Source organism: Leopardus geoffroyi, chromosome A1 (assembly GCF_018350155.1).
Source record: "Leopardus geoffroyi isolate Oge1 chromosome A1, O.geoffroyi_Oge1_pat1.0, whole genome shotgun sequence".
Classification (NCBI taxonomy): domain Eukaryota; kingdom Metazoa; phylum Chordata; class Mammalia; order Carnivora; family Felidae; genus Leopardus; species Leopardus geoffroyi.
In genome coordinates this window covers 44229881-44250179 of record NC_059326.1, presented here as the reverse complement: position 1 = coordinate 44250179, position 20299 = coordinate 44229881, and positions in this window count along the sequence as shown.

The window sequence follows — 20299 nt, the reverse complement described above, 5'->3', positions numbered from 1 at the left end:
TGTACATTGTTCAAAAAGTGTTGTGAGGGAAACATAGAAACATGATATTAACACTTTTATGCCATATATAATAAATTATCTTTAATAAGAGATTTAAATGTTAACCTTTTAAAAGATATATGATAAAGGACTTCACAGATATAAAATATTACTGCATAGAATTACTTCATGTTCTTAAAAATTATTGGACATGCACAATATACTAAAGTGACTAATGTGTACCTGTCTTTGGAGCATCAAATATAAATTTACTTAATTGCTTAAAATATACATCATTACCAAATGGAATAGTAGACGTAAAGAAGGTTATACACCTTTATAAGCTAAACAAAGTGTTCAACAGATCATCGTCGAAAATTGAGTGTGGGATGGTGAAGGGACTTTCTTTGGAGAGTTTGTATAATCCTAGATTTTAAAATTATTTTCACAGAATGGACTGATATTTTGAATTTCATATATTGATAGTACTGACATATACAACATTTTTATCCCTATTGGTTTAGAGTGTTAGAATAACATGAATTTCAAATAATCTTTGACATAAGGATACGATGTTAAATGATCTAGCTGCCATCAGAATGAGAAAAGCAGCAAACATGTGAACATGCTGATAGTGACTTTTCTGCGTCTGATCCTTTATGGATGAGCCAGTTCTTTTCCAGACTGATTACTCTGTCATTCACTGGAGCCTATCTTGTCTGGGGCTGTCATGCTTGGTCTTTGACATTAACAATAAGATTAGGGCCAGCACTGATTGTCACAACAGCAGCCAGAGCCTGGAAAGATAGTAGGGACCTTGCTCTGATACAATTACATTTAAAAGGAGACTAGTAAATAAATCCCTACTTGCAATCATTCTCCAGCTACAACCAGGGTGAAAAGATTGCTAAATTTTTACACACTTTAACTTCAGAGGGTAAATGACATAAACAATGTAGCCTGACAATTATTAGATTATTTATTGATACAGTTAATGCATCTTTGTTTTGGTGGCGAAAATTTCTGTAGAAAAACTTACATTGTCTATAATAAATAAAGAATAATCTTGATGAGCTTAAATCTTCCCTTTGTACTTGGCAATATATAATTTCTGAGCATGAAAGGATGTAAGTTTTTACTTTTTCTTTCTCATTCTCTTATTCATTTGACTACTGTCTGCATCAGATAAATAATTTTTAGGGGTGCCTGCGTGGCTCAGTTGGTTGAGACCTCGACTCTTGGTTTTGGCTCAAGTCATGATTTCACAGTTTGTGGGTTCAAACCCCCACATCACTTTCTGTGCTGATGCTGCGGAGGCTGCTTGGAATTCTGTCTTCCTGTGTCTGTGCCCCTCCCCTGCTTACTCTCTCTCTCACTCTCTCAAAATAAATAAATAAACATTTAAAAAGTTAAATAATAAAAAAAGAAATAATTTTTAGAAAATCAACAATATGAAAGGCCTGCTTTTTTATTATTTTTTTAATATACGAGATTTATTGTCAAATTGGTTTCCATACAACACCCAGTGCTCATCCTAAAAGATGCCCTCCTCAATACCCATCACCCACCCTCCCCTCCCTCCCAACCCCCATCAGCCCTCAGTTTGTTCCAGTTTTTAAGAGTCTCTTATGGTTTGGCTCTCTCTGTCTCTTTTTTTTTTTTTCCCTCCCCCTCCCCCATGGTCTTCTGTTAAGTTTCTCAGGATCCACATAAGAGTGAAACCATATGGTATCTGTCTTTCTCAGTATGGCTTATTTCACTTAGCATAACACTCTCCAGTTCCATCCATGTTGCTACAAAAGGCCATATTTCATTCTTTCTCATTGCCACGTAATACTCCATTGTGTATATAAACCACAATTTCTTTCTCCATTCATCAATTGATGGACATTTAGGCTCTTTCCATAATTTGGCTATTGTTGAGAGTGCTGCTATAAATTGGGGTACAAGTGCCCCTATGCATCAGTACTCCTGTATCCCTTGGATAAATTCCTAGCAGTGCTATTGCTGGGTCATAGGGTAGGTCTATTTTTAATAGGTTTTTTGAGGAACCTCCACACTGTTTTCCAGAGCGGCTGCACCAGTTTGCATTCCCACCAACAGTGTAAGAGGATTCCCGTTTCTTCACATCCTCGCTAGCATCTATAGTCTCCTGATATGTTCATTTTGGCCACTCTGACTGGTGTGAGGTAATATCTGAGTGTGGTTTTGATTTGTATTTCCCTGGTAAGGAGCGACGTTGAGCATCTTTTCATGTGCCTGTTGGGCATCTGGATGTCTTCTTTAGAGAAGTGTCTATTCATGTTTTCTGCCCATTTCTTCACTGGGTTATTTGTTTTTCAGGTGTGGAGTTTGGTGAGCTCTTTATAGATTTTGGATACTAGCCCTTTGTCCGATATGTCATTTGCAAATATCTTTTCCCATTCCGTTGGTTGCCTTTTAGTTTTGTTGATTGTTTCCTTTGCTGTGCAGAAGCTTTTTGTCTTCATGAGGTCCCAAGAGTTCATTTTTGCTTTTAATTCCATTGCCTTTGGGGATGTGTCAAGTAAGAAATTGCTATGGCTGAGGTCAGAGAGGTCTTTTCCTGCTTTCTCCTCTAGGGTTTTGATGGTTTCCTGTATCACATTCAGGTCCTTTATCCATTTTGAGTTTATTTTTGTGAATGGTGTGAGAAAGTGGTCTAGTTTCAACCTTCTGCATGTCGCTGTCCAGTTCTCCCAGCACCATTTGTTAAAGAGACTGTCTTTTTTCCATTGGATGTTCTTTCCTGCTTTGTCAAAGATGAGTTGGCCATGCGTTTGTGGGCCTAGTTCTGGGGTTTCTGTTCTATTCCATTGGTCTATGTGTCTGTTTTTGTGTCAATACCGTGCTGTCTTGATGATTACAGCTTTGTAGTAGAGGCTAAAGTCTGGGATTGTGATATGAAAGGCCTGCTTTTAAGGAAATATATTTTCCTCATATTTTATCTCAAAATATATGTAAACTTTGGAGCAATTTTTATACTTTATATTCATATTATTTACATTAGTAAAATAAAATTCTTTCCTAGTATGTATACCAACTGGAAAGAATTGTGTTACTTAAGGTTGAGATTTTATGATAAGAGATAATGAATTATAGGAGACATGGCATGAAGGTAATGAGAGATCTTTTAAGAAAACCTGAGATCTTTCAAGAAACACTATTACAAAAAAATAATATTTCCTGTTTTCTGGCAAATTACCATGCACTTGTAGGCTTAAACCAGCACATTTGTTGCCTCTCAATATCTTTGGTTCAAGAGTCCAGGCACAGCTCATCTGGATCCTCTGCTCAAGGTCTCACAAAGCTTCAGTCAAGATTTTGGCTGAGCTGTGTTCCTGTCTGGAGGCTTGACTGGCAAGAATCTGCTTCCAATATCATTTAAGTAACTGGCAGAATTTGTCCTCTTGCAGCTATAGGGGCATTTCCCTGCTGGCCATAGGCCTGGAATCACCTCCTTGAAGCCACCCATGGCTCCTTGCCACATGGTCATCTCACAGACCCTTTTGCAATATGGCAGTCTGCTATTTCAAAGCCAGCAAGGGAGGCTCTCTCACTCCAGCCTCCAAATACTGAGTCTTATGTAATGGAACCCCATCAAGGGAGTAACATGTTATTTATTCTATTCATTAGAAACAGTTCATAGGTTCCACCCTGACTCAGGGGTATGACCCATTGAGAATCACCTTAAGGCATATACTGCCTTATAATAATTATTTAATATTTATAAATAATATGAGGATAATAAAATATTATTATAATTACAATAATTCATAATAATTATGAATATATGAAGTTATGTTTCATTGAAAGTTATTATGATTTTAAAATTATAAGAAAGATTAACAGATAGATAAGACAGTTTAATTGTACTCAGGATATGAATGAAATTTTAAAACACAAGAATGTCTAGTTCAGGGAATTTCAGAGAGTGAAATTCAGCCATACTTTATGTTGGAAGTTAGTGTGTTCAAGAAAAGAGTATTTTAAACATAAAGCATTAAATCTTTAACGAGAATTTTTGCTTTATTCCATTTGCTCTTTCAGATTGACTCTTTGCTTCTTTGCCATGTTCTATGCCTGGGAAGTCCGAACTTGATTAACTGCATCGGTGTATGCATTTGCTGTCTGGCTTCCACTTGTATTTGGTCAAGAGACACACATGAAAAATATCAAAGTGAAGACAGTGAAACAGAAATAATAATTTACTGTTTTAAATCCCCAGACTCTTAACTTTCAGCTGCTACTCTTCCTGTTTCACAATGACCACTCTCTCTTTCTGCCTCTACAGGCCAGGGGTTAGTTTCCTGTGGTTGTTATCTGTGCCCTAAGCCAGATTAATTTCCCACCTCTTTATAAATAGTGTGACAGAGGACAAGATCTTTGGATCAGACTGTTTATTACTTACAGAGTATCTTGGATTCAGTTCCCTATTCTTCAGTTTTCCATGGAGTGGCATGATAAAAACCAAACATCTTACCTGTTCATGCAGTGGGACTGCACCACAGGAGAGGAATCCTGAAATTGAAAGACTCAGAATTTATATATGGTGGTTAGCATATCAGCCCAATCTCCCTTCAGGAGAGGGAAATAAAAACAAATAATCTTCTGGGAAAAGCAGTGAAAGTGAAGAGTTGAATTTCCCTAAAATGTAAGATAATGGTTCTGAGGGAGATAAGTATATAAATATCTATAGAACACTACATAATTCACTTTTAGGCAACCAGCCTGAGCAATGGAAACCTAAGCAATGTAGAAAGACCCATAGTCACTCCCAATGCTCTGACTAAATACAGACAGACCCATTAGATGATCGACCTCAAAATATCCATAAACCCTAGCTGACCAAGGAGTCACTTACACTAGGACACAGGTATCAAAAAAGCCCATACTTTCTCACCTTCCCCCTTTAACTACACCCTCACCACAGCCTCCTGGCAGACAGTCTCTCCCTCACTATTCTCACTGTTCCCTTGTACTGTGTTCAGTAAACCTATCTCCTTTTTTCCACCTTGGGTGAATTCTTTCACCACCCACACTACTCCTCCACCTGATTGGGTCGCCCCACATTTGGTTCCCTCCATCCGATGGGGGACCCCACATTTGGTGATTCATATGGGGAGCCCACAATAATATCTAATTTCCAAGGCATATTTGCTATTTAATCATTCTTTAGCAATGTTTTTCTGTGCTCTTAGGAAAGAGCAGTTATAGAGATTGGTCTTCTGACCCTCTTTATTCAATTTTTAGCGTTTACCCAATTTCTATTCCCTACTGGGACCTGATCTGATATAGCTAACATGTAGTGGAACTGAGACTTCAACCCATACAACCTTGCTCCAAAGACTGAGTTATTAACTACTGTGTTATATGTCCTGAAATCATGAGTATTGTTCTGTTGCCTGCAACAAAGGAACTATTCACTTAAATGTTTTCTATCTGGTACAGTAGCAAGACTGTGCAATTGAATTAATATTTTAAATATCTTTCCTACAAAAGAGTCTGGAAAATATCAGCATAATAAAATATAAATAAATTAGAAATAATAGTATAGTTCTTCACTTAAAATTATCACTCAGTGGGCTCAGCATTCCTTTGTGATTCCCCAAACTTGCATGCAAACCAGACACAAAGACATCTTCTTATTCTCTAATCTACTGTTTGTCCCAAGAAAAATTTTTCAAGTTCACTCTACTATGTCTTTACCTAAACTATAATAGGAACAGAAAAATTCATTTCTGAATAAAAATAACATGGAATTTATCTGTTTACACGTATTGCATATGAAGGTGTGAATGAATAGGAATAAAAGTAGCATTACACATTTTTCTGTCCTTTAGAAAATCTTTGCTAGATTAATTGTCGAATTTCATCTTTTCAAACACATTGAGTGATAATTTTCACAGCCTCACTTGCCTTTAAACTGGGGCCTTAAAATTAGGTTTTGTTTAATCTAGTGTGGTTGTAATTGATGTGTGCCACCTTTAGACTTGGTCCATGAAAACACCTTGTTCTCTCTTCAAGTGTTCTTTGGTAAGCTCTTCACTATGACACTGTCAAGAGCTGGATAGAGAGTGAGTCCCTAAGTCAACACTTGGAGGATATCTGCCAAACTGAGTTTCTCAATGACATTGAATTAAGATGTGAGAAAAAAATATATATGTGTATACACACATACATACATTACACACACACACAGACACACACACACATACACACACACACTCACTGTTACACACATATTGTTAAGCCGCTGAGTTTTGGAAGTTGCTTTTACAGCAACAAATAAATTACTCTAATCACAAAATTTCCCTCAACTACCCTCCATTTAATAAAACAAAAAATACATTGGTAAAAATTGTAAATTAATTGTAGAGGTAAAAAGACCTCTGAATCTACATCATCATCATCATCATCATCAACAACAACAATAACATAGTTGGCTTCCCAAGGAGTCAAATACTTTACCTAAGAATATCATATGTGCTTTGAAGCAATTTAAAAAAAAACTTAAAAATCCAGAGGTATCTCTTGTTTCATTCTAGACGAGTTTATTGGGGTGTCTTGAGATGAATAGTCCAAACTGACTCTGAATGATTCCACGTGAGCCACAGCGCTAACTAGCCCTTTTCAAAATGGGTTACATTTAACTTTTCCTCATCAATAGATTTTTTTACTCTTGACATTCCTTCACAAGTGCTTTTATTTTATTTTTATCTTTTTTCATAATGTTAAAATCAAACCATCAGAAATATAATAAAATTCATTTTTTTTGCTTTTGTAAGAAAAATAAAATTTATTTTTAATTTTTTAAAAAATTCTTTCTGAGAGAAAGAGAGAGAGTGCAAGTGAGGGAGGGGCAGAGTGAGATGGAGGGACAGAATCCCATGTAGGCTCCATGCTCAGCACGGAGCCCAGTGCGGGGCTGCTCAGTCTCACAATTGTGAGATCATGACCTGAGCCGAAATCAAAAGTCAGATGCTTACCGGACTGAACCACCCAGGCACCCCAGAAAAATAAAATTTCTGGTTACATATGAACCATTAAACTAAAGGCTCTACCTCCGTGAAGTAGTTAAATATCTGTAATTCTCAAATATGTTAAATGAGAAGGTTGCAACCAGCAGTTGTTATCTTTGAGTAAAGGTATAATTTACATTAAAAAAAAAACCTATGTGGGTTTTGTTTTTGTGTTTTGTTATTTGTTTTTGATATTTTATGAAAGCCAATGACCTCTGGAAAAAGTAAAGTCCTAAATACAAACAGACAATTACAGCCATTAATGAACTATATGTTCCAATTTGAGGAGAAAGAAGTGGATGTGGGATTTTAGCAGATACACAAAACATCATCAAAATTGAAATACTGAATGTTTATTGATGGAGATAAAATATGTTGACTGGATTAATGAGCAAGGATTACACATAAACTAGTGAAAAAGAAGACTCAAAAAATTAAGTGGTTTTATAGGAAAACTATTCTATGCCAAGATACTTTATTAGACTAGAGGGTTTTTCTGAAAAAAACATGCAACATCGTTATTCAAATGCTGTGAAGATAGACAAGAAAAACTTCCAAATAATTCTCTACATACTGCCCTACCCAAATGCTATTGACAACAGTATTATTCTGAGTAATGCTCTGACAGAAGGCTCTAAATAGGCTTTTTCCCTTTCTAAAGAGATATCATTGGCATTTTACCCACTTTGTAGACATAATTAATTATCCCTCCCAAATAATTGAGGTTAAGTGTGTTTTTGTTTTAAAGATTACTTTAATCTCTTTCCCAATGGTTGTAGAAAGCTTGGGGAAAAGTTCTTAGGAGAATAAAATACCAGCCATTGAATTAACTAATATGATTGATAAAATCATTTTGGTATTTACATACAATTTTAAATTATATATCTCTTCACCTAGAGGTTGTAAAGCTCCTCTTTTGTCACTATACATTTGGAATATTTTTAGGTATAATCTCCTATTATTTCTGTTAAGGTAAAGAACTTCTGGGCAGATATCTGAGTGAGAATATGTGCCAAGTAGATATATAGGGTGAGAACATTCCACAAGAAGTAATAGGGATTTGAGGTCTGAAAGTAATACTGAGGTAGGTACATTTCCAGGATTGTTCCCAAGAACTTGAAAAACAAACAAACAAACAAACAAACAAAAAACAGAACAGAGTAGTTAGAACAAAGTGAGTGAGTGAGTGAGTCAGAATATAAGGTAGGATCAGCTCAGGTATCAGCTTCTGAATCATGGTAAAGATATTAGAATTTATTCTAAGAAATGTTGGAAAGTTTTGATACACTTGAAAGATTACTCTGGCTTCCGTATGAAAAAGAGATATTGTAGAAAGAATGTTTGGAAGGTGGCATCATCCAGAGGAGAGATGATTGTTCTTGGGACTAAGTTGTGATGAAGGTGGAGTGAGAAATGCTCAGAATCTTGATATATATCAAAGGAAGAGGCAATACAGTTCCCCAATGAACTAAGCATGGATGTGAGAAACATAAGAAAGGTAGCAATTTTGTGGTTGGGCCTGAGACCTGGATGAATGGAATTAAAATAACTGAGATGGAAAAATTGTAGTAAAGGTAGGTGAGGCAGAGTAAGTATAGAATGAAATAAAAGTTGTCTCTGGACATGTTCATTTTATCAGACATGCAAATGGAAATTTTTGATAGGCAGTGTGAACTGGGATTTAGAAAAATGGTCAAAGCTGTAAATATAAATTTTGTAGTCATCACTGTATAAATGCTATTTAAATACTTCAGTAAAGATCTTATCAACTTGAAAGTGGATATAGATAGAGTGGAGAAGTCTGAGGGCTAAGCCCTTATTTCAAGATGAGAATATGAAAAGAAATGTCCAGTAGTTTAGGAGTAAACTTTCAAGAGAAGGCATTCTCTTCTGTTTGCTTCTATTTCCTTAGTAAATTGAGAAATAAGCAAGTAGCTGAAAGTGTATACCAGGGAAGGGTACTAAAGATTTAGCAAAGTGAAAAATGCATGAAATATTGGAACATAGCAGAGTATAATGATTAAGGAAATGTAAAATGATGGGCAGTTAGCACTGAGATCCCACCTGAGGCTTGTGAAATAAATTTAAAATCAGCAGAGTTGTGTGTTTTTCGCTAGCCTTGTCCAACTACTTGGTATCAGATAAAGAAAAGATAGGAACTTGAATTTTAAACTTTGTTGGTGTTTTGCCTAAAACATTCAACAGAGAGAGCAAGGGATAAGCTACTTGCCTATATATTTGAACGGGTGATTAGAATAGTGGTTAGTGAGGGAAGAAAATGGGTGGAGAGGTGTGGGGATGGAGGATGGCAGGGAAGGGGGAAGGGCAGAGATGGTAAAGACAATGGCTTTGAAGCCCTGGAGGAAGTCAAAATTTTTAAAATGGTATTCTATAGTGAGTGAGTTGGAAAGTTAAGATGTGGTATTCTGAATGTCAGATACTGGACACTGAAATTTTGAAGAGATTGCAGATATCAAAATCTTCTAGCATTTACCCATCTGAGTGGACCACTGAATGGATTGAAAGATAAGGCAATTAAAGGAAAGATATTTCGCACATGAAAAATTAAGATATCAAATGGAAACATCTACAGAGAGTGGGTATTTCAGTAACAATGGTGGGATAAATGGTTGGGAAGGAAATGTGATCTACATCATAAAATCTCCAATACTAGCAGTGGCAGAAATAACTGGGCTTGGGGGTACAACAGTTTTGTACCATGTACTTCAGAGTGAGTAGATGAGAAGTTTAGAAACCAGGAGAAACAAACTGAAATGTCAGTAAGGGGGCCCATGCGTGGCTCAGTCAGTTAAACGCCGACTCAATTGCAGCTCAGGTCCTGATCTCACGGTTTGGGAGTTTGAGCCTTGAGTCAGGCTGACAGTGTGGAGCCTGCTTGGGATTTTCTCTCTCCCTCTCTCCCTGCCCCTCCCGCACTCATGCTTTCTCTCTCTCTCTCTCTCTCTCTCTCTCTCAAAATAAATAAATAAACTTAAAAAAAATAGGTGTCACTAAGGAGTAAGGAGGACTCTTATTCTATCCCTAGGCTTTACCTTATGTGAAGTATGGGAGAAAAGAAAAAACAGCAACAGAGACCACTTATGGAGGTCCCACAGAACACACTAGTGTTAAGTGACAACTTGGTTTTTAGGTGGAGAAACCCAAAGAGAAATAAAGTGACAGGAACATAAGAACCCTATTAAGGATATAGGACATTTTGCTGCTTATGGGATTCAGGGGGATAATGGAAGGCTCAGTGGTAACTTTGTAGGATATAACATTGGGCCAAATTAAGAAGCATACAAGACTATATACAGATAAGAGTGGTTCAAGTCTTGCATTTCTTATGGGGACTGAGACAAATAGAGATACAAGACATGATGGGGTTAATCATGATGGTCTCTAGAAGAAAGGTGAATAATCAGTTAATATTAAGTCTTCTTTTTTGGAACTAATATCTCAGGCTGTGTTTAGTTAGTAATGAGGCAGGACATCATGGGGAAGGGGGAAGGGTATTTCTAAGAGAATGTGGAGCACTGAGGGCCCATTCTTCAATCTTGAGGAGCGTGGTAATAAGGTTAAGGTTGCTGTTCAAAAGCATATAGGAAAAAAATGAATTAGATTTTGAAAAATAAGAAAATAATTAAATTCAGATAACTAGTAAAGTGACTAGGAGATATGAGTTGTTACATGTCAAAATTTAATGTAAAATTGATTTATTTTGTTTTGCTTTATTATGTTAGTCTTGGAATATTCCCCCAAAGTAGAAGACTACATATTTCTCTTTCTTCTCTGTTTTCACCTTTTTTCCCTTTTTAATTCCTTTCATTAGCTCTTGAGTTCCTATTATGTGCCAGATCCATAGCAAAGCCAATGAGTGTTATAACTAGAACACATTTCAATTTTTTTTTTCAAACTGGAAGTTTGTGCTTCTTAATCTCCTTTATCCATTTTGTCCATTGCTCAAAAGTCTTCACATTTTTCAATATATTATTCTTCCAGGGGCGCCTGGGTGGCGCAGTCGGTTAAGCGTCCGACTTCAGCCAGGTCACGATCTCGCGGTCCGTGAGTTCAAGCCCCGCGTCGGGCTCTGGGCTGATGGCTCAGAGCCGGGAGCCTGTTTCCAATTCTGTGTCTCCCTCTCTCTCTGCCCCTCCCCCGTCCATGCTCTGTCTCTCTCTGTCCCAAAAATAAATAAACGTTGAATATATTATTCTTCCAGACATGGGATAGTGATGGGAACGAAGAGTGTAATTCTTCATAGCTCATAACACATGGTAAATTGAAATGCTGCCTTACTTATGGAAGGGGAGGAGGTGGCTCCTGTATTAATTTGGCCCAAGTGCACGAAGTGAAATTTTATCTGTCTCAACAGTGGGAGATGGGTTGTATGTATATAGGTTTTTATTTGGTGTTTAGAAGTGGTAAAGGTAAGTTGAAGCAAATGAGAAGTAGAAAATTAATTTGTCCAAATTTGCCACAAGCAAGCTCTTCTCTTTTGTAAAGGAACTTTGCAGAGCTTTGTCTTTGGGAAATACATTTGTAGAAAAAGATTCATATGACATTTTTTCCCTTGATGATTTTGCTTTCTCATAGACTAGTATACTCACATAATAAGTCCTTCTCAAATATGTTCCTACAGCTAATTCTGTAATATTAGCACAATTTTAATGAAGACATGGAGTGCACCATATAAAAGTAACTTTTCCCCTGACCCCATGTTCAGGAAATTGTGGATTGGTGCACTACTAGGCACAGAAAAAAAAATGTCTTGCCTATAAATTAATTTTTTTGAGAGAGAAAAAGAACAGAAAGACAGGTAGAGACACATTCTTAAATAGGCTCCATGCCCAGCATGGAGCCCCATGCAGGGCTTGATCTCACAATTGTGAGATCATGACCTGAGCCAAAACCAGGCATCAGATTCTTAACGGACTGAGCCACCCAGGAGCCCCTATAAATTAATTTTTAACCTAAATTTCACCAAGGATCACTATATAAGTCCTTTTCTTTTTATAGATCAAGAAATAAATAATAGTAGTAAAACATTTTCAATAACATTAAGTTTTCATGGAGACATCATTTTTCATGTCAAAATTAGTATCAAAATTATAAATGCTAACCCATATTGGAGGTTACTAAAGCCCAAAATAATAGTTACTATTTAGTTGTTCAATGTCTCTTCCATTATGTACTACACTAACAAACAAAATAGATTCATGGATGTATGTTTTAATACAATATAAATTTATTAAATATCATTCATTTAAATATCAGAATATTAAGGAGAAAATCAATATTTTTTCTCTTTTAATTTAATATGTAATAATTTGCAGAAGCAATAAATGTTAAAAGTTTGATACAGAATTTTGCCGATTTTAAATTGTATCTTAAGCACATTTTATTTCAAAATTCTGTTCATCATTTTAATTAATATCAGCATAAGGGATACTGTATACTTCTTATAAAATTCCATTTTCTACAATTCCAAATTACTTTGGATAAAAAAAATCTAAACCAAGTCTTCAAGGTTATATTGACTCTTGAAAAATTATTTTATTTTCCAAACACTGAAACCAAATTGGGTTCTTTAACCTATCTTTGTTAAATTCCTTTGATTCCAGTTCCATCTAATTTGCATATATTATTTTTATCTTTTCTAAACAGTAGCCAAATAACACTGCCTGAATCAGCGCAAGTGTCCTTTATTATATAACAGCTTGATTTCTAATTTTCTCTCTTTACTAAATCATATTTCTCTCTTTACTAAATCATATTTCTCATTTTACTAAATCATAAAATATTAGCTATCAACTATTTACCCAACTAACTTAAAGTTCTGAAGTCTATTAATGTGAGACAAGGAAAAACATTGTCCTTCAAAGAATTATAATATTTTCTGTACAAAGAGCTAATAAACACTAAAAATCAAGTGAAAAATAGCAGAACATGGGGACAAATCAAGTGTTGCTGAAAACTCACAGCATGAATTTCAGAAAGCTGTAATCATAGAAATGGAAATTCCTTTCAATACTGCATAAGCAGTGATAGAAGAATTCACCAGTTTTAAAGTGGAATTTGGAAACAAGTCAGGAAATAACACAGAAATACGTTAATCAAAGATGCAGATATGAAGGGGAAAAAGCCTGAGGAAATTTTGACTTGGTGAAAAATGTTGGATACCATTTTAATTTAATTTCTTTAATTCTTTTTGGATAATTTACAGTTTTTATTTTCTCTTACTTCAGTTTTGCAACTTTTTAATTTTCCAGAAATGTACCATTTCATATTGTTTTCCGTAGGTTTTGACATATAATTGTTGCACATTTTCTTTTCTTTTTCAAATATCTACTGATTTTCTAGTGGTTTTTCCCTTTCTTTGTATATCTTGTTACATTTTTTTAACTTAAAGTTTATTTATTTATTTTAAGGGAAAGAGAGTGCATGCATGTGCAAGCAGGGGAGGGGCAGAGAGAGAGGAATAGAGAGAATCTTAAGCAAGCTCCATGCCCAGCGTGGAGCCCCACATAGGGCTTGATCTCATGATGGGGAGATCATGACCTGAGCCGAAATCAAGAATCAGATGCTCAAACAACTGAACCACCCAGGCTCCCCTATATCTTGTTACTTTCAAAATATTTTTCTTGTTTCACGTGGCAAAAGTTGTTAATTTATTAATCACTTTCCAAGAATCATATTTTTGTTTTATTGAATTACTCCATGTTTTTTCTATTCCATTCTTCAAAGATTTTGTTCTTATTTTTATCATTTTCCTTCATCTTGTTATTAGTTTAATACTTAGCCATTTAAAAAATTGTTCTTAATTTCTGATAAATGTAACAAATTTTAAAGAAGTGACACTTTGTCACATGGGATGTTTTTGTGGTGTCTTAATTGACCTTATATTTTAGTCACTTTGTAATTTCTGTATGCTTTCTTATTTAGCACAAGAGATTTTCATAATATACTTTTAATTTTAAGATTGTGTTTTTTAATAATTACTGATTTTTAATTTAATCAAAATTACTCTTAGAGGCTATAAGCTTGTGTGGATTTTCTTTTCTTTTCCTTTAATGTTTATTTATTTATATTGAAGGAGAGAGAGTGTAAGTGGGGGGAGGGGCAGAGAAAGGAGAGAGAGAATTCCTCCAGAGAGGGGAGAGGGAGTAGTTCCCTGTTGAAAGTGAACTGTGAGATCATGACCTGAGCTGAAATCAAAGTCAGATTCTTAACCAACGGAGCCACCCAGGGGCATTCCTAAACTTGTGTGGATTTTCTGAGGCTTCGCTCAAGACCTAATATGTTTGACTTTTTACAAAAGAATTACATTTATGATACAAATTGTACATTTAATTTTTTGTTTTCTTATATATATATATATTTCATTGCATTTTGATTGGATTATGTATATACAATGTGGATACATCTGATAAAACATTCTGGAGTGAATCAGCTATAAAATACAATAGTTTAGAAAATTAATTTGTATACAAATAAACACATATTTATAAAAGTTCATTAGATGTAGATAGATATAGATGTAGATGATATTGATAAAGATATAGATATAGATATAGATATAGATATAGATATAGATATAGATAGGTATAGATAGGTATAGATGATATATACTACAGATGTGTCCATAAGTAGAACATGATCCTGCAAGTATGAGTTTCCATTGACACAGTACTTATACTTAAAAAGAGGACTGCTCTCCACCTTTCTCTTTCTCTCCACACACACATGTTAAGTTTACATTATGGATATAAAAGAAAATTTGATTAGCAAAGAGATTTAAAATACAGTTAAAAAATGATAGGAACAAAGCATTGGATGGACTGTCACAGTCTGTTAAGATTATTTTACAAATAAGAGATTGAAAACTCAGAAATGTAAAACCAAATTCAAGTCTTCCTAAACAATATGTATTAAAAGCAGTACTCAATGGTTATACATTTTATTTTACATCGTATTTCAATGGATGCACTAATATTTTAACAACATTTTAGTCTTTCTTCTGGTTATACATACATGTGCTTGGTCCTGTGTGTATTTGTGTATGTATCAGTGTAAATCACTGCTCAGAATATTTTATATATTTATTCTTTAGTGGAGATTCATTTGCTTTTCTGCTGACCACCTGTTTTAGCATTTTATACCACTAAAGGAAAGAACCCTTGGACCGGGAGCCTAGACCAGAGGGACGAAATTGAGAACTGAAGTCAAGATTCATTTCACCAAAATGTGTGATGACTTAGGCTTCTAAGCTAATGAAAGTAATAGCAAAACAAGATAAAGGACTATCAATATCAGGACCTTATAAACACTGAGACTTGGCAACATTTTAGATTTTTATTAATGATTATTTCCCTTGAAAATAATATAACTAGTTATTGCTCATATAAATTTACTGATAGCAAGAATTTAAGAACTAGACTGTATTCATGATATGCCTAGCAAGCTCCACATTATCCAGAAGAATTTGAGGACTAGTAAAGCTAATGAAATTTTCCAGTATCTTAAAACTATGTAGTGGCAAGACAATTAAAGAAAATGTTTCTACCACACTCAGGCCAGTGTTTAGAACCTATTCATGGTAATATTGAGTCATACAAATTATAATTATCTTTGCAAATGATAGGGCTTTTACTAACACAGAGCTCAGTTACTAGGTCTTAATATGTAACATCCAGTTGTCATGCATATATGTGCCCAAAGTTTCCAGTATACACTGGCCATTCACATTTGTATTTGGAGCCAGAAAATATCTCAAAAAATTAGGGAATCCCAGTTATTCTTCTCTTTCAAGTATTATTTTTCAAAAGCAAAATTTAAAAGAGTTTGTTTTTAAAGGAGATAATGGTTTCTACACAAATCCAAGACCTTAAAATCTTTTGAAAAAAATTTTGCCGCAGTTTAGCCACTTCTTTCATCATAGATATTTTATTTTCAGAAAAGCTTACCACTTACATACTTACTCTATACTTAATATTAAATCTTTATGCTACAATCTGCTTTAGTAATTTAAAGTGCTTAATTTTAATCCAATTTTTGTGTGAAACTTTGTACCATATTAATTTGACAAAGACTAGTTGAAAAACAATTATGGAAAAGTTTAACAATACAATTACTCTGAAATATATTAGTTGCAACATAAGATTATATATATATATATATATTAATATAGGTAGCTACTATTGACACATGTCCTGTAAAGGATAAATAATTTTTAGTAATGAATTGGTTAATAGTTGAGAAAACAAGAACATTTATATTTTATTCTAGTAATTATGCCAGCTAATATTTAGACTTGTAAATTTGAAACATATTTTTATATCCCAATACTGCTTATAGTAGAAAATATCCAAACTTTTCTGAAATATGTTTTTCAGCATTATATATTTTATCATGGTACCAAAAAGAATTATTGAGAAAAATCATAATTATCTTTTTGAGTTAAATATTTATAGATAATGCAAATTCATTCCAATGAATTTTAAGGGCACTGTTATAGAAATTGAAATAGAAAAGATAAAGATATTTCATTAACATCATTTGGGATTCTTTTCCATATATAAGGTACAATTTCAACAGCTATTTAGACCTCAAACTCTTCAATTTATAATTTAATATTTTTAAATACTAAAGGATTAATTTATGCTGATTTTGTACTTTATGCAGAGAGTTGCTTGTTGGATCTTCATTCAACATATTACATGGATTAAAATGTTATATTGCTAATGTTTAAAATAATCTTGTTTGACTTCTCCAGATTATTGTCACTATTTTTAAGTGCAAATACCCTTAAGTTATGTGTTCTGTTAAACAGTATAGACAATTCTCTGCCTAGAGAAATATCACCACCCACATTAGATGAATAAAATATCATTGAATTGATAGGAAGTGTTGTCACAAAGTTCCATTTACAGGTCAGTAGTGGATAAACATAATGGTAACAAGTTTTATTTGCATGCATCTATGGCTAAAATATCAATGAATAACCAATACTACTTTCTTTCCATACATATATGGTGTTGAATATGATGAGACATATATGTGTATTTGTCAAAATATGTAAAAGAAAATTTAAAAACTAATATTTCAAAGCAGTCTCAACATATGTTACCTACCAGGTGAGTGTTTTAATCATATGTTCAAGGAATCATTCCTTTTTTTTTTTTTTTTTTTTAATTTCTGCTTGGTTATCTTTTTCCATCTGAGCTGACAAGTATTTCTCTTGCTCATTTTCAAATAGCCATATAATTTTTTAAAATTATCAACCTGTCATGAAACTTAATAGAATTTTTTGGAAGGGATTTTTTTTTCTTCCTAGGTAGCTAGAAGCTTCTAAATATTGAAAGGAAAAAGGCTAGAAAATGGATGAAGGCCACATTGATTGTAGGGTCAGAGATGTGTGAAGAGGTCATGACTATAAATAGTGAGATCTGGAGATTTGAGTAAAGAATAAAACAAATAAAATTCACTACCTCATTTCTTCCACATCAGTGATTTGCAAGGGTTTATATATGTTGGGACCTGGGGGCAGGTTATAGTATAGGGCCCTCATAATATCTTCATCATGAGTCTTCTATTCTGGTATATGAATGATTGAATTTTTCATACCTTAAGTAAATTTAATGCAAAAGCAACTTCTAGACAATTTCCCTAATTATCCCCATTCCCATTCACACTTTCAAAATATTTTGAAATTTGCCATTTTTAAACTTCTTTTTTTTGCCATTTTTTTTTTGCCATTTTTATTTGCCATTTTTAAACTTCTCTTCTGTAGAAATCTGCCTCTGAAAGGCAGACTTTAGGTTTCCAGGTGGTCATTTGAATCCACACAATCTGCTACCTTACCTTTCAGTGAAGTGCATCAATGTTCATATATTCTAATTACATGAGCTTTATTACTACCATTTATGGCACGGCTTCTGCTCAAACACTTGTCACTAAGTTAGCCTACATGCTCCTGAGCTAATCTGTTATTTTCCAGGAGAGCACAAAGTGGTGCACACAAGTCAACTGAGTACACACTAACAAATCTATCAACAAAGTATGGAATCCACATAAAATCCCAATAGTTCTACACATGAAAGAATATGTTCTTCAGCGCATTTAGTTCCATGGCTTGACAGATTAAAGTGTGAGTGTGTGTGTGTGTGTGTGTGTGTGTGTGTGTGTATGGAGAAAAGCTGATTTTTTTTCTTTGCTTCATATTTAAGATGGTGCTGTAATTTACCTATACAGCCAAAATTTATCTCTTCACTGGAAACAAAACCTATACCAGAAGGAAAGTGCCTACTTCTGTGTACAACTAGTCTAGCACCATCTGGTTCTGGGTATCAAGCCCGAGCGACCAGTGAACATACCATGCTCAATAATAAGGACCTCCTCAGGACTTCTGGTTTCCTTTAACGCCAGCTGATGCCCTATTACTTTCAAATATTGAAAAGGTTAGGATGCCATTTTCATTTCAAAAGGAGGCCCCTTGGCATCTGCATAAAATTTCAATATCTGCTTATCAAGGGGTAAGGAGGTAGTTGACAAGAAAAAAAAAAAGAAAAAAATTATATAATGAATTCTCAAATGATCTCAAACTACATATAGTATTACTAATATTTAGTTAGTACATGTATTTGCCAGATACTGTGCTAATGAATCTATATCAATTATAACATTTAATATGCATGACAAAACTTCAGGTAGAAATTATTTGTATTCATATTTTGCGGTGGCTCAGAGTAAAATGACTGGGCTGTGTTTAACTTAGGTAAGAAGTGAGAAGATTATTTTTTTTTAGTGTTTACTTATTTTTGAGAGAGAGAGAGAGAGAGACAGAATGACAGAATGTGAGCAGGGGAGGGGCAGAGAGAGAAGGAGACACAGAATCCGAAGCAGGATCCAGGCTGTGAGCTGTCAGCACAGATCCCGACACAGGGCTCCGACTAACCAGCTGTGAGATCATGACCTGAGCCGAAGTCGGCCGTTTAACCGACTGAACCACCCAGGTTCCCTAAGATAAGTCATCTGCCTCTAGAGGCCATGTTCTAAGACAACTATATATCTCCACTAGAAAAAAGAGTGATGGGAAACATTTAGATTGAAATTTTTCTCATTAGGAAGCATACATAAAAATCTGTTTCACTGAATATTCTATCACATTCATATTTTTTAATGAAAACATGTTTGTATGTGATTCAGAAACAATTTTTAAAATTACGATCTCTATTATTCAATATAATCAAAAGTTCTAATTGATACATTTTCTCTATTTCTCCATGTTCTTTACCTTTAAATCACCATTCAAACCAATCAGGTTATTATCAATGCAAGAGAGAGGTCACATTCCAATTAGATTACCTTCTTTTATGCACATATAATGTGAATTATTGAACATATTTTATTTTATTTTATTTTATTTTATTTTATTTTATTTTATTCATTTTTAATGTTTATTTCCTTTTGAGAGAGACAGAGAGTGTGAGTGGGGGAAAGGCAGAGAGAGGGAGGGAGACAGAATCCGAAGCAGGCTCTAGGTTCTGAGCTGTCAGCACAGAGCCTGACATGGGGCTCAAACTCACAGACTGTGAGATCATGAGCTGAGCTAAATTTGGTTGCTTAACCAACTGAACCACCCAGGCACCCCTTGAACACATTTTATTGATCTGTCTAATAAATGCATGGCTACCAAATGGCAAAATCCCCAACCTTTCCCCAACTATCTCTTTGTACAACACTCAGCTTGTCTTCACTGGGGATTGTGGAAATTATGAAGAATATTTTGCTTAATTCTAACAGTCACTTAACATCTTGCTAATAAAAAGAAACTGTGTTTGAAAACTACTTCAGAATTTCAGTACTTCTGATTTAAAGTACATGCACACAGTTGTTTCATTTAACTGTTGCCAGTTATGTGAAACTTAAAACGGCAATCATTTTATGATACTGATGATCTGTGGAAGAGGGATTCAGGCCAAGTTCGGGTAGGCAATTTTCTGCTCCATGTGCTCTAGGCCTTTTAATAAAGTTATTCGATGGTATTCAGCTGGCGACTATTTTGGGCTGAAGGGTCCAAAAAGGCTTTGTTCATATGTCTGGCGCGTAGGTGTGGAAGACTGGAGGCTGAGCTCTGAGTCACCGTTATGAAGGGAGCCCCTCCATGTAGTGTATCAACCTAGTTAAACTTCTCATGTAGCAATTTGGAAAGTGTTCTATGAGAGAGGAAGTTGAAAATACCCCAGTTCCCTAAGATCCAGGGAACAGCAAAACCAATA